This window comes from Choloepus didactylus, chromosome 13 (assembly GCF_015220235.1).
Source record: "Choloepus didactylus isolate mChoDid1 chromosome 13, mChoDid1.pri, whole genome shotgun sequence".
NCBI lineage: Eukaryota > Metazoa > Chordata > Mammalia > Pilosa > Megalonychidae > Choloepus > Choloepus didactylus.
In genome coordinates, this window is record NC_051319.1 from 10,426,718 (window position 1) to 10,439,415 (window position 12,698).

General features: G+C 36.9%; 1 protein-coding gene across 4 annotated transcripts in view; it reads right to left on the reverse strand.

The window, feature by feature from the left end:
• Positions 1–12,698, reverse strand: part of FAM169A (family with sequence similarity 169 member A) — a 123,134-nt gene that overhangs the window by 87,415 nt on the left and 23,021 nt on the right. The window contains exon 1 of one of the 4 annotated variants that reach the window (XM_037802065.1): positions 9,489–9,521. The exons of the other annotated variants lie outside the window; for them this stretch is intronic. The gene's annotated coding sequence lies outside the window, so the exon portion shown is untranslated. Of the gene's footprint in view, positions 1–9,488; positions 9,522–12,698 lie in introns of those variants that run through there. 4 annotated transcript variants of the gene reach the window in all.

Genomic DNA, 12,698 nt, shown 5'->3' on the forward strand with positions numbered 1-12,698 from the left:
TGGCCGGTAGTTTTCCTTTTTTGTAGCATCTTTGCCTGGTTTTGGTATTAGATTGATGTTAGCTTCATAAAATGAGTTAGGTAGTGTTCCATTTTTTTCAATGTTTTGAAAGAGTTTGAGTAAGATTGGTGTCAGTTCTTCCTGGAAAGTTTGGTAGAATTCCCCTGTGAAGCCATCTGGCCCTGGGCATTTATTTGTGGGAAGATTTTTGATGACTGATTGGATCTCTTTGCTTGTGATGGGTTGGTTGAGGTCTTCTATTTCTTCTCTGGTCAGTCTAGGTTGTTCATATGTTTCCAGGAAATTGTCCATTTCTTCTACATTATCCAGTTTGTTGCCATACAGTTGTTCATAATATCCTCTTACAATTTTTTTAATTTCTTCAGAATCTGCAGTTATGTCACCTTTTTCATTCATTATTTTGTTTATATGGGTCTTCTCTCTTTTTGATTTTGTCAGTCTAGCTAGGGGCTTGTCAATCTTGTTGATCTTCTCAAAGAACCAACTTTTGGTGATATTTATCCTTTCTATTGTTTTTTTGTTCTCTATGTCATTTATTTCTGCTTTAATCCTTGTTATTTCTTTTCTTGTACTTGGTTTAGGATTGGTTTCCTGTTCATTTTCTAGCTTCTTCAGTTGATCCATTAGTTCTTTGATTTTGGCTCTTTCTTCCTTTTTAATATATGCGTTTAGTGCTATAAATTTCCCCCTTAGCACTGCTTTTGCTGCATCCCATAGGTTTTGGTATGTTGTGTTCTCATTTTCATTCGTCTCTATATATTTAGCAATTTCTCTTGCTATTTCTTCTTTAACCCACTGATTGTTTAGGAGTGTGTTGTTTAACCTCCAGGTATTTGTGAATTTTCTAAGTCTCTGATGGTTATTGACTTCTAATTGTATTCCATTGTGGTCAGAGAATGTGCTTTGAATAATTTCAATCTTTCTAAATTTATTGAGGCTTGTTTTATGTCCCAGCATATGATCTATTCTGGAGAAAGTTCCGTGAGCACTAGAAAAGTATGTGTATCCTGGTGATTTGGGATGTAATGTCCTGTAGATGTCTGTTAAATCTAATTCATTTATCAGATTGTTTAGGTTTTCAATTTCCTTATTGGTCTTCTGTCTGGTTGATCTATCTATAGGAGAGAGTGATGTGTTGAAGTCTCCCACAATTATTGTGGAAACATCAATTGCTTCCTTTAGTTTTGCCAATGTTTCTCTCATGTATTTTGTGGCACCTTGATTGGGTGCATAGACATTTACGATTGTTATTTCTTCTTGCTGAATTGCCCCTTTTATTAGTATGTAGTGGCCTTCTTTGTCTCTCAAAACATCCCTGCATTTGAAGTCTATTTTATCTGAGATTAATATTGCTACACCTGCTTTCTTTTGGCTGTAGCTTGCATGAAATATTTTTTTCCATCCTTTCACTTTCAGTTTCTTTGTGTCCCTGTGTCTAAGATGAGTCTCTTGTATGCAACATATTGATGGTTCATTTTTTTTGATCCATTCTGCGAATCTATATCTTTTAATTGGGGAGTTTAATCCATTTACATTCAACGTTAAAACCGTGAAGGCATTTCTTGAATCGGCCATCTTATCCTTTGGATTATGTTTGCCATATTTTTCCCTCTCTCTATTAATATCCTTTATTGTACCCATACCGAATCTCTTTAGTACTGAACCTTTCTCCAAGTCTCTCTGTCCTGTCTTTGTTTCTCTGTCTGTAGGGCTCCCTTTAGTATCTCCAGTAGGGCAGGTCTCTTGTTAGCAAATTCTCTCAGCATTTCTTTGTCTGTGAAAAATTTAAGCTCTCCCTCAAATTTTTTTTTTTTTAATCATCATTTTATTGAGATATATTCACATACCACGCAGTCATACAAAACAAATTGCACTTTCGATTGTTTACAGTACCATTACATAGTTGTACATTCATCACCTAAATCAATCCCTGACACCTTCATTAGCACACACACAAAAATAACAAGAATAATAATTAGAGTGAAAAAGAGCAATTGAAGTAAAAAAGAACACTAGGTACCTTTGTCTGTTTGTTTGCTTCCCCTACTTTTCTACACATCCATCCATAAACTAGACAAAGTGGAGTTAGGTCCTTATGGCATTCCCAATCCCACTGTCACCCCTCATAAGCTACATTTTTATACAACTGTCTTCGAGATTCATGGGTTCTGGGTTGTAGTTTAATAGTTTCAGGTATCCACCACCAGCTACCCCAATTCTTTAGAACCTAAAAAAGGCTGTCTAAAGTGTGCGTAAGAGTGCCCACCAGAGCGATCTCTCGGCTCGTTTTGGAATCTCTCTGCCACTGAAGCTTATTTCATTTCCTTTCACATCCCCCTTTTGGTCAAGAAGATGTTCTCCATCCCACGATGCCGGGTCTACATTCCTCCCCGGGAGTCATATTCCACGTTGCCAGGGAGATTCACTTCCCTGGGTGTCTGATCCCACGTAGGGGGGAGGGCAGTGATTTCACCTTTCAAGTTGGCTTAGCCAGAGAGAGAGGGCCACATCTGAGCAACAAAGAGGCATTCAGGAGGAGACTCTTAGGCACAAATACAGGGAGGCCTAGCCTCTCCTTTGCCGCAACCGTCTTCCCAAGGGTAAAACTTATGGTAGAGGGCTCAACCCATCAAACCACCAGTCCCCTATGTCTGTGGTCATGTTAGCAACCATGGAGGTGGGGTAGGCGAATACCCCTGCATTCTCCACAGGCTCCTCAAGGGGGCACTACATCGTTTTTTGTTTTTTGTTTTTTTTTCCTTGTTTGTCTTTTTTCTTCTTTTTTTTTTTAACTTTCCCTTCTTTTTTCAAATCAACTGTATGAAAAAAAAAGTTAAAAAGAAAACAAACATACAATAAAAGAACATTTCAAAGAGACCATAGCAAGGGAGTAAGAAAAAGACAACTAACCTAAGATAACTGCTTAACTTCCAACATGTTCCTACTTTACCCCAAGAAAGTTACATACTATAGCAACATTTCAGTGAACTTGTTCCTACTACATCCATCAGAAATTAACAGACCATAGTCATTTCTGGGCATCCCCAGAACGTTAAATAGCTTATCTGTTCTTCTTGGATTATTGTTCCCCCTTCCTTAATTGCTCTCTACTGCTAGTTCCCCTACATTCTACATTATAAACCATTTGTTTTACATTTTTCAAAGTTCACATTAGTGGTAGCATATAATATTTCTCTTTTTGTGCCTGGCTTATTTCGCTCAGCATTATGTCTTCAAGGTTCATCCATGTTGTCATATGTTTCACCAGATCGTTCCTTCTTACTGCCGCGTAGTATTCCATCGTGTGTATATACCACATTTTATTTATCCACTCATCTGTTGATGGACATTTGGGTTGTTTCCATCTCTTGGCAATTGTGAATAATGCTGCTATGAACATTGGCGTGCAGATATCTGTTCGTCTCACTGCTTTCCGATCTTCCGGGTATATACCGAGAAGTGCAATCGCTGGATCGGATGGTAGCTCTATCTCTAGTTTTCTAAGGAACTGCCAGACTGACTTCCAGAGTGGCTGAACCATTATACAGTCCCACCAACAATGAACAAGAGTTCCAATTTCTCCACATCCCCTCCAGCATTTGTAGTTTCCTGTTTGTTTAATGGCAGCCATTCTAACCGGTGTTAGATGGTATCTCATTGTGGTCTTAATTTGCATCTCTCTAATAGCTAGTGAAGCTGAACATTTTTTCATGTGTTTCTTGGCCATTTGTATTTCCTCTTCAGAGAACTGTCTTTTCATATCTTTTGCCCATTTTATAATTGGGCTGTCTGTACTACTGTCATTGAGTTGTAGGATTTCTTTATATATGCAAGATATCAGTCTTTTGTCAGATACATGGTTTCCAAAAATTTTTTCCCATTGAGTTGGCTGCCTCTTTACCTTTTTGAGAAATTCCTTTGAGGTGCAGAAACTTCTAAGCTTGAGGAGTTCCCATTTATCTATTTTCTCTTTTGTTGCTTGTGCTTTGGGTGTAAAGTCTAGGAAGTGGCCTCCTAATACAAGGTCTTGAAGATGTTTTCCTACATTATCTTCTAGGAGTTTAATGGTACTTTCTTTTATATTGAGATCTTTGGTCCATTTTGAGTTAATTTTTGTGTAGGGGGTGAGGTAGGGGTCCTCTTTCATTCTTTTGGATATGGATATCCAACTCTCCCAGCCCCATTTGTTGAAAAGACCATTATGGCTCAGTTCGGTGACTTTGGGGGCCTTATCAAAGATCAGTCGGCCATAGATCTGAGGGTCTATCTCTGAATTCTCAATTCGATTCCATTGATCTATATGTCTATCTTTGTGCCAGTACCATGCTGTTTTGGCAACTGTGGCTTTATAATAAGCTTCAAAGTCAGGGAGTGTAAGTCCTCCCACTTCGTTTTTCTTTTTTAAAGTGTCTTTAGCAATTCGAGGCATCTTCCCTTTCCAAATAAATTTGATAACTAGCTTTTCCAAGTCTGCAAAGTAGGTTGTTGGAATTTTGATTGGGATTGCATTGAATCTGTAGATGAGTTTGGGTAGAATTGACATCTTAATGACATTTAGCCTTCCTATCCATGAACATGGAATATTTTTCCATCTTTTAAGGTCCCCTTCTATTTCTTTTAGTAGAGTTATGTAGTTTTCTTTGTATAGGTCTTTTACATCTTTGGTTAAGTTTATTCCTAGGTACTTGATTTTTTTAGTTGCTATTGAAAATGGTATCTTTTTCTTGAGTGTCTCTTCAGTTTGTTCATTTCTAGCATATAGAAACATTACTGACTTATGTGCATTAATCTTGTATCCCGCTACTTTGCTAAATTTGTTTATTAGCTCTAGTAGGTGTATCGTTGATTTCTCAGGGTTTTCTAGATATAAGATCATATCATCTGCAAACAATGACAGTTTTACTTCTTCTTTTCCAATTTGGATGCCTTTTATTTCTTTGTCTTGCCGGATTGCCCTGGCTAGCACTTCCAGCACAATGTTGAATAACAGTGGTGACAGCGGGCATCCTTGTCTTGTTCCTGATCTTAGAGGGAAGGCTTTCAGTCTCTCACCATTGAGTACTATGCTGGCTGTGGGTTTTTCATATATGCTCTTTATCATGTTGAGGAAGTTTCCTTCAATTCCTACCTTTTGAAGTGTTTTATCAAAAACGGATGTTGGATTTTGTCAAATGCTTTTTCAGCATCTATTGAGATGATCAATTGATTTTTCCCTTTCGAGTTTTTAATGTGTTGTAATACATTGATTGTTTTTCTTATGTTGAACCATCCTTGCATGCCTGGAATGAACCCCACTTGGTCATGGTGTATGATTTTTTTAATGTGTCTTTGGATTCGATTTGCAAGTATTTTGTTGAGGATTTTTGCATCTATATTCATTAGGGAGACTGGCCGGTAGTTTTCCTTTTTTGTAGCATCTTTGCCTGGTTTTGGTATTAGATTGATGTTAGCTTCATAAAATGAATTAGGTAGTGTTCCATTTTTTTCAATGTTTTGAAAGAGTTTGAGTAAGATTGGTGTCAGTTCTTTCTGGAAAGTTTGGTAGAATTCCCCTGTGAAGCCATCTGGCCCTGGGCATTTATTTGTGGGAAGATTTTTGATGACTGATTGGATCTCTTTGCTTGTGATGGGTTGGTTGAGGTCTTCTATTTCTTCTCTGGTCAGTCTAGGTTGTTCATATGTTTCCAGGAAATTGTCCATTTCTTCTACATTATCCAGTTTGTTGCCATACAGTTGTTCATAATATCCTCTTATAATTTTTTTAATTTCTTCAGGATCTGCAGTTATGTCACCTTTTTCATTCATTATTTTGTTTATATGGGTCTTCTCTCTTTTTGATTTTGTCAGTCTAGCTAGGGGCTTGTCAATCTTGTTGATCTTCTCAAAGAACCAACTTTTGGTGATATTTATCCTTTCTATTGTTTTTTTGTTCTCTATGTCATTTATTTCTGCTTTAATCCTTGTTATTTCTTTTCTTGTACTTGGTTTAGGATTGGTTTGCTGTTCATTTTCTAGCTTCTTCAGTTGATCCATTAGTTCTTTGATTTTGGCTCTTTCTTCCTTTTTAATATATGCGTTTAGTGCTATAAATTTTCCCCTTAGCACTGCTTTTGCTGCATCCCATAGGTTTTGGTATGTTGTGTTCTCATTTTCATTCGTCTCTATATATTTAGCAATTTCTCTTGCTATTTCTTCTTTAACCCACTGATTGTTTAGGAGTGTGTTGTTTAACCTCCAGGTATTTGTGAATTTTCTAAGTCTCTGATGGTTATTGACTTCTAATTGTATTCCATTGTGGTCAGAGAATGTGCTTTGAATAATTTCAATCTTTTTAAATTTATTGAGGCTTGTTTTATGTCCCAGCATATGATCTATTCTGGAGAAAGTTCCGTGAGCACTAGAAAAGTATGTGTATCCTGGTGATTTGGGATGTAATGTCCTGTAGATGTCTGTTAAATCTAATTCATTTATCAGATTGTTTAGGTTTTCAATTTCCTTATTGGTCTTCTGTCTGGTTGATCTATCTATAGGAGAGAGTGATGTGTTGAAGTCTCCCACAATTATTGTGGAAACATCAATTGCTTCCTTTAGTTTTGCCAATGTTTCTCTCATGTATTTTGTGGCACCTTGATTGGGTGCATAGACATTTACGATTGTTATTTCTTCTTGCTGAATTGCCCCTTTTATTAGTATGTAGTGGCCTTCTTTGTCTCTCAAAACATCCCTGCATTTGAAGTCTATTTTATCTGAGATTAATATTGCTACACCTGCTTTCTTTTGGCTGTAGCTTGCATGAAATATTTTTTTCCATCCTTTCACTTTCAGTTTCTTTGTGTCCCTGTGTCTAAGATGAGTCTCTTGTATGCAACATATTGATGGTTCATTTTTTTTGATCCATTCTGCGAATCTATATCTTTTAATTGGGGAGTTTAATCCATTTACATTCAACGTTAAACCGTGAAGGCATTTCTTGAATCGGCCATCTTATCCTTTGGATTATGTTTGCCATATTTTTCCCTCTCTCTATTAATATCCTTTATTGTACCCATACCGAATCTCTTTAGTACTGAACCTTTCTCCAAGTCTCTCTGTCCTGTCTTTGTTTCTCTGTCTGTAGGGCTCCCTTTAGTATCTCCAGTAGGGCAGGTCTCTTGTTAGCAAATTCTCTCAGCATTTCTTTGTCTGTGAAAAATTTAAGCTCTCCCTCAAATTTGAAGGAGAGCTTTGCTGGATAAAGTATTCTTGGCTGGAAATTCCTCTCACTCAGAATTTTAAATATATCGTGCCACTGCCTTCTCGCCTCCATGGTGGCTGCTGAGTAGTCACTACTTAGTCTTATGCTGTTTCCTTTGTATGTGGTGAATTGCTTTTCTCTTGCTGCTTTCAGAACTTGCTCCTTCTCTTCTATGTTTGACAGTGTGATCAGTATATGTCTCGGAGTGGGTTTTTTTGGATTTATTCTATTTGGAGTTCGCTGAGCATTTATGATTTGTGTATTTATGTTGTTTAGAAGATTTGGGAAGTTTTCCCCAACAATTTCTTTGAATACTCTTCCTAGACCTTTACCCTTTTCTTCCCCTTCTGGGACACCAATGAGTCTTATATTCGGACGTTTCATATTATCTATCATATCCCTGAGGTCCATTTCGAGTTTTTCAATTTTTTTCCCCATTCTTTCTTTTATGTTTTCATTTTCCATTCTGTCATCTTCCAGGTCACTGATTCGTTGTTCAACTTCCTCTAGTCTTGTACTATGAGTGTCCAGAATCTTTTTAATTTGGTCAACAGTTTCTTTAATTTCCATAAGATCATCCATTTTTTTATTTAGTCTTGCAATGTCTTCTTTATGCTCTTCTAGGGTCTTCTTGATTTCCTTCATATCCCGTACTAGGGTCTCATTGTTCATCTTTAGTTCTTTGAGTAGCTGCTCTAGGTGTGTCTCTTCTGGTCTTTTGATTTGGGTGCTTGGGCTTGGGTTATCCATATCGTCTGGTTTTTTTCATATGCTTTATAATTTTCTGTTGTTTTTGGCCTCGTGGCATTTGCTGACCTTGATAGGGTTCTTTTAGGGTTTGTAGACCAGTTGAAGTCCTTATCTCTAATTTATCAGATCTACAGCTTCGTGGAGTACACTTTCTCTAACTAACCAGCAGGTGGCGTCCACGAGCCACCTGTTCTCCACAAGCCAGATCTCCCCTGCTTAGCCTTTTTGGTGAGTGGGGGAGTGAGTCTTGTGGGGCCCAATTGGTGTACCAAGCTTGCGTGTGTAGTTGGTGTTGCCTGCCCTGTATGTGGGGCGTGTTTCTGGGCAGTCGGGGAGGGGGGGTGGCCCTAACAATCAAATCTCCCTGATGATCCTAGAGTTTTAAAGCTACTGCAATAGTCTAATCCTTCAGTTCAGTCCTGCCACAGTTTGTCTCTGCCACTGACCCACAAGTCTTTGGTATTGGCGTATGGCTCCTGAGACTTGCAAGTGGGCCCCTCTTCCAGGCTGTGCACCCCGGGTCCTCTGTTGAGGGATGACTGTGCTATGTCACAGGTGAGTGCCGTCCCCCCAGGGCAGTTCTGGGTTGCTGGGCTGTGTTGGGAGGCTCCCAGTCTGCTCAAATGATGGCTGAATGGGGCTCTGTTAATTCACACTGCTCCCCCTTCCCAGCTCTGGGACATTCAGCTGAGGTTGCAGGGAAGGCTAATGTCCACGCCCAGTTTTGTGGTGTGTGCCTGTTATTTGAAGCACTTCCGTCACACTGGGTTGTCTGGGGCAGCTCTGGGCTATGGGGCTGGCGATGGGCAGGAGTGTTTCCTGTCCACCAGGATGGTGGCTGTGAGCAGACACCCCCCTTTTCTTGGGAAGTTGTGTTGTTTAGTGAATTTTCTCAGCCACTGGATTATTGCCTTTTGTCTCAGAGCTCTCTTAGTTCTGCTCTTGACTTGACGTGCCCAAATTTCAATTCTTTGAAGCTTTCTGTATTGAGCTTCTTAGAGTAATTGTTTTAGAAAAAGCAAAAAGGATTTAAAAAAAAAAAAAAAAAAAAACCGGCCCTCCTCAGAGATCTAATGGGTTATTGAAATGCTAATAGACAAAGCAACCAGGGCCATTAAGGAAAGGTACACAGGGCAGAGAGATCAGCCTTGCTTCGGGATTTGCATATGCGCCTCAAGGCCTGATCTCCGCCCTTCCCCTTTCTGTGTTCACCAGAACTCCAAAAATCCTCTGCTTTTACTTTGGAGCTTCTCGTGTTGTTTTCCTTCTATGCCCGTCTCCTCTCTGCTGGGCTGGCTGCTCTCAGAGTCTCTGGTGTCTGGCCTCAGTCTATCTATGGTTGGAGTTTGAATCAGTAGAATGAGTTTCCGATAAGAGCAGCCACTGCAATTCTCCCTTCTCCTTCCTGGAGCTGACAGCCCCTCCTCCCCCGGGACTGAGCCTGGCAGGGAGGGGCGCGGGTCCCCTGGCCGCAAAAACTTACAGATTTCGCTGATCTCAGCAGTTCCACGTTTTCATGAGTGTTGTATGAAGTATGCCCAAAGACAGATTGCTCTGTGGTGTCCAGTCCACGCAGTTCCTGGCTTTTTACCTACTTTCCTGGAGGAGTAACTAAAACATACAGCTCACCAGTCTGCCATCTTGCCCCGCCTCCACAAACATAGATTTTTAAAAATTATTTATGCATATCAAAAACAGGCAATGGAATAGGAATTAATGCATACTAACTTAAATTATAAAATAAATGTTTATACTGTTACAGTATACACTATAAACAAATACACATACAAACGTACATATAAATACACCCTCATCTACCCCTCAAACTAAAATCCACTAAAAAAGAACACAAGAGAACTTTCTGGAGTAATGGAAATGTTCTTCAACCAGATTGTGGTGATGGTTGCACAAATCTATACATTCATTAAAAATAAAAACCATTGAATTTTAAAGTTAAAATGGGTAAATTCATGGTATATAAATTATATCTCATTTATATAGCCATTTTTAAAAAACCATCCCCTTAATGGGGAAATACTAGAAACTTTCTCACTAAAGTAAAATATAAAAGCAAGTAGAGGTATAACTGGGTGAAGATAGGGATAAGGTGGAACTAATTCTACCTCAATTTGCAAATAATATAATTACTCGGAAAACCTAAAAGACTCAATGGAAAAATTATTCCAAACAATAAGAAAACTTAGTAAAACAGCAGGACATAAAATTAACATACAGAAGTCTTCATGTATACCATACCAAGCAAGAATAACTGGAAAAAAATGAAAGAATAAAAAAAAAAAACACCCCATTTACAACAGCAAAAAATAAATAGGCTTAAATTTAACAATAACAAATATAAGTATAAAACCCATAAGGAAATCTATAAAATATACCTAAAGGAAACAATAGGAAAGACAAACCATGTTCTTAGAAAGAAAATTCAGCATCACAAATGTACCAATTCTCCTTAAAATAATCTATTAATTTAATGCAATCCATATAAAATACCTTTAGGGCTTCTTTTTTTTTACCCCTCAAGCAAGATAAATTGATTATCAAGTTAATTTGAAAAACTAAACAATCAAGAACACCTAGACAAACTTTGAAAAGGCAATACGACAACTGGGAGAAGGGGCTAGCCCTGTTAGATTAATAAAACATCCTATAAAAATTCTACAATTAAAACAATGAGATATAGACATGTAAATAGACAGAACAATGGAACAAGATAATAGAAATATACCCTACTGTCTGTAGAAACTGAATATTTGATAAAGGAGATAATCTCAATAAGTAGGGAAAAGGACTATATAATAGGTGGTAGTGTTTCATTGGTCTCTTACAGGATGTTTAAATGAGACATTAATTTTACTCATTTTTGATCTTCTTATATCTGAAATCATACAGAATGCTCTCTATTATGTCAACTTTTTCACTCAGCATTATTTCTGTGAAAAACATGGATGTAGATACAACAAGGTAATTTGTTCCTTTTGTTGCTATATAGTATTCCATCATATGCAAATGTAATTTATTTACCCATTTTACTGTTGACAGATATTTGGGCTGTTTCCAATATCTGATGATTACGAATAAAGCAACTATGAACATTAATGAACATCTTTTGGCAGACATATGCATTCCTTTTCATTAGGTCTATATACCCATGCTAATCAACTCTTCTAACAGTGAGACAAGCAAGTATTATATGCACCCTGATACGATACAACAAGAAAACTGGACCCAAATATAACCAAGCTTCTAGAACTAATTACCAGGTTGTTTACCAGAAATACGAAGAATAAAACATGTTAAATGATCCCTTAGGCATGCAATGCAGTAAGCCAAATTTAGAATAACTCAGTTTTTTCAACAAATATATAGCATGGAGTTAAAAAAAAAAAAAAAAAAAAAGGAGGGCAGAAACAAATATAAATTAAAAGAAATAAGATATACTAATCAAATAAATTGTGCAGGAAATTCTGATGTGTACACCTTAAAATTTTCATGATAAAAAATTAAATAAAAAATAAATCTAAGGTCTATGCCAACAGTAAGTATAAATGAAGCTAGTATAAATTATCTTGTTTAAAAAGCTTCCTATTTCATATTTATCCAATATAAAACTGCAAAGCCCAACTACTATATTTTTCAATAATCTCTTCAATCTTGATTGGAAAAAAAAACATTTTATGAAAGGCCAAAAGAAAATCAACTGATCAACCAAAAGTTGCTTTTCTTTGAAATGGCTTTCAAATCCATTTTATGACAATAAAAGTATTCGTAGACAAGGAATTGAAAATCTAATGGAAAGATGAGATAAGTACATATAAGACAGGATATGGACAGTAACAGTCATAAAAGTTATACATTTTTCTGAATTTTGAAGACACATGATGAAGAGAGGAATCGTTGTTTTTCCATAATCTGAAATCTTGGTCCTAAGAACTTTAAGAACCTAAGAACCTGTATAACAGGTTAAGAGCCATATTTATATATAAAAAATATTCTACACACATATAACAATTTTTAAAATTAAATAGAAAATGCAAATTCAGTCCAGCTATTAATAAAAGTCTAAATAAAAGGAGAAAGCAAGAAAGATTTGTGGTAGTTTAAATGAAACCAATCTACTACAGGGTTTCCAGGCAAATTAAAAAAGGAAAAGATTTTTAAAGCCTATGATTTTCAAGAGAAATCAAGAGGGACTTATGCAAATACTGTTATAGTTAGAACAGGACCACAAAATAAGACGGTAGCACTACTGTGAATGACGGTTGTTGGATTTGGCAAACCTTTATATAACTATTATAAATTAAATATGTAAAAACAAACCGGTAAGAAATACATTATCTATGTTCAGATCTAAATATGACAGACATTAAAATTTTAGATGAAATGAAAACCACAAAACGGTCAATAGTGATAAAAGAAGCATAATTAACACTTATTAATAGAGTGTGTTAACTGTTTTCCCGCTCTTATAGACAAGACCACAGTTTTTTACCCAAGTAAAATATCAAGACACGTTTAATATACCATACTGTGATGGTTTAGAACTGTATGTACCCAGAAAATCATGTTCTTAAAACAAATCCATTCCTGTGGGAGTAAACCCATTGTAAGTAGGACCTTTTGATTAAGTTACTTCAGTTAAGGTATGGCCCAGGGTGGGGTTTAATTCTTACTGGAG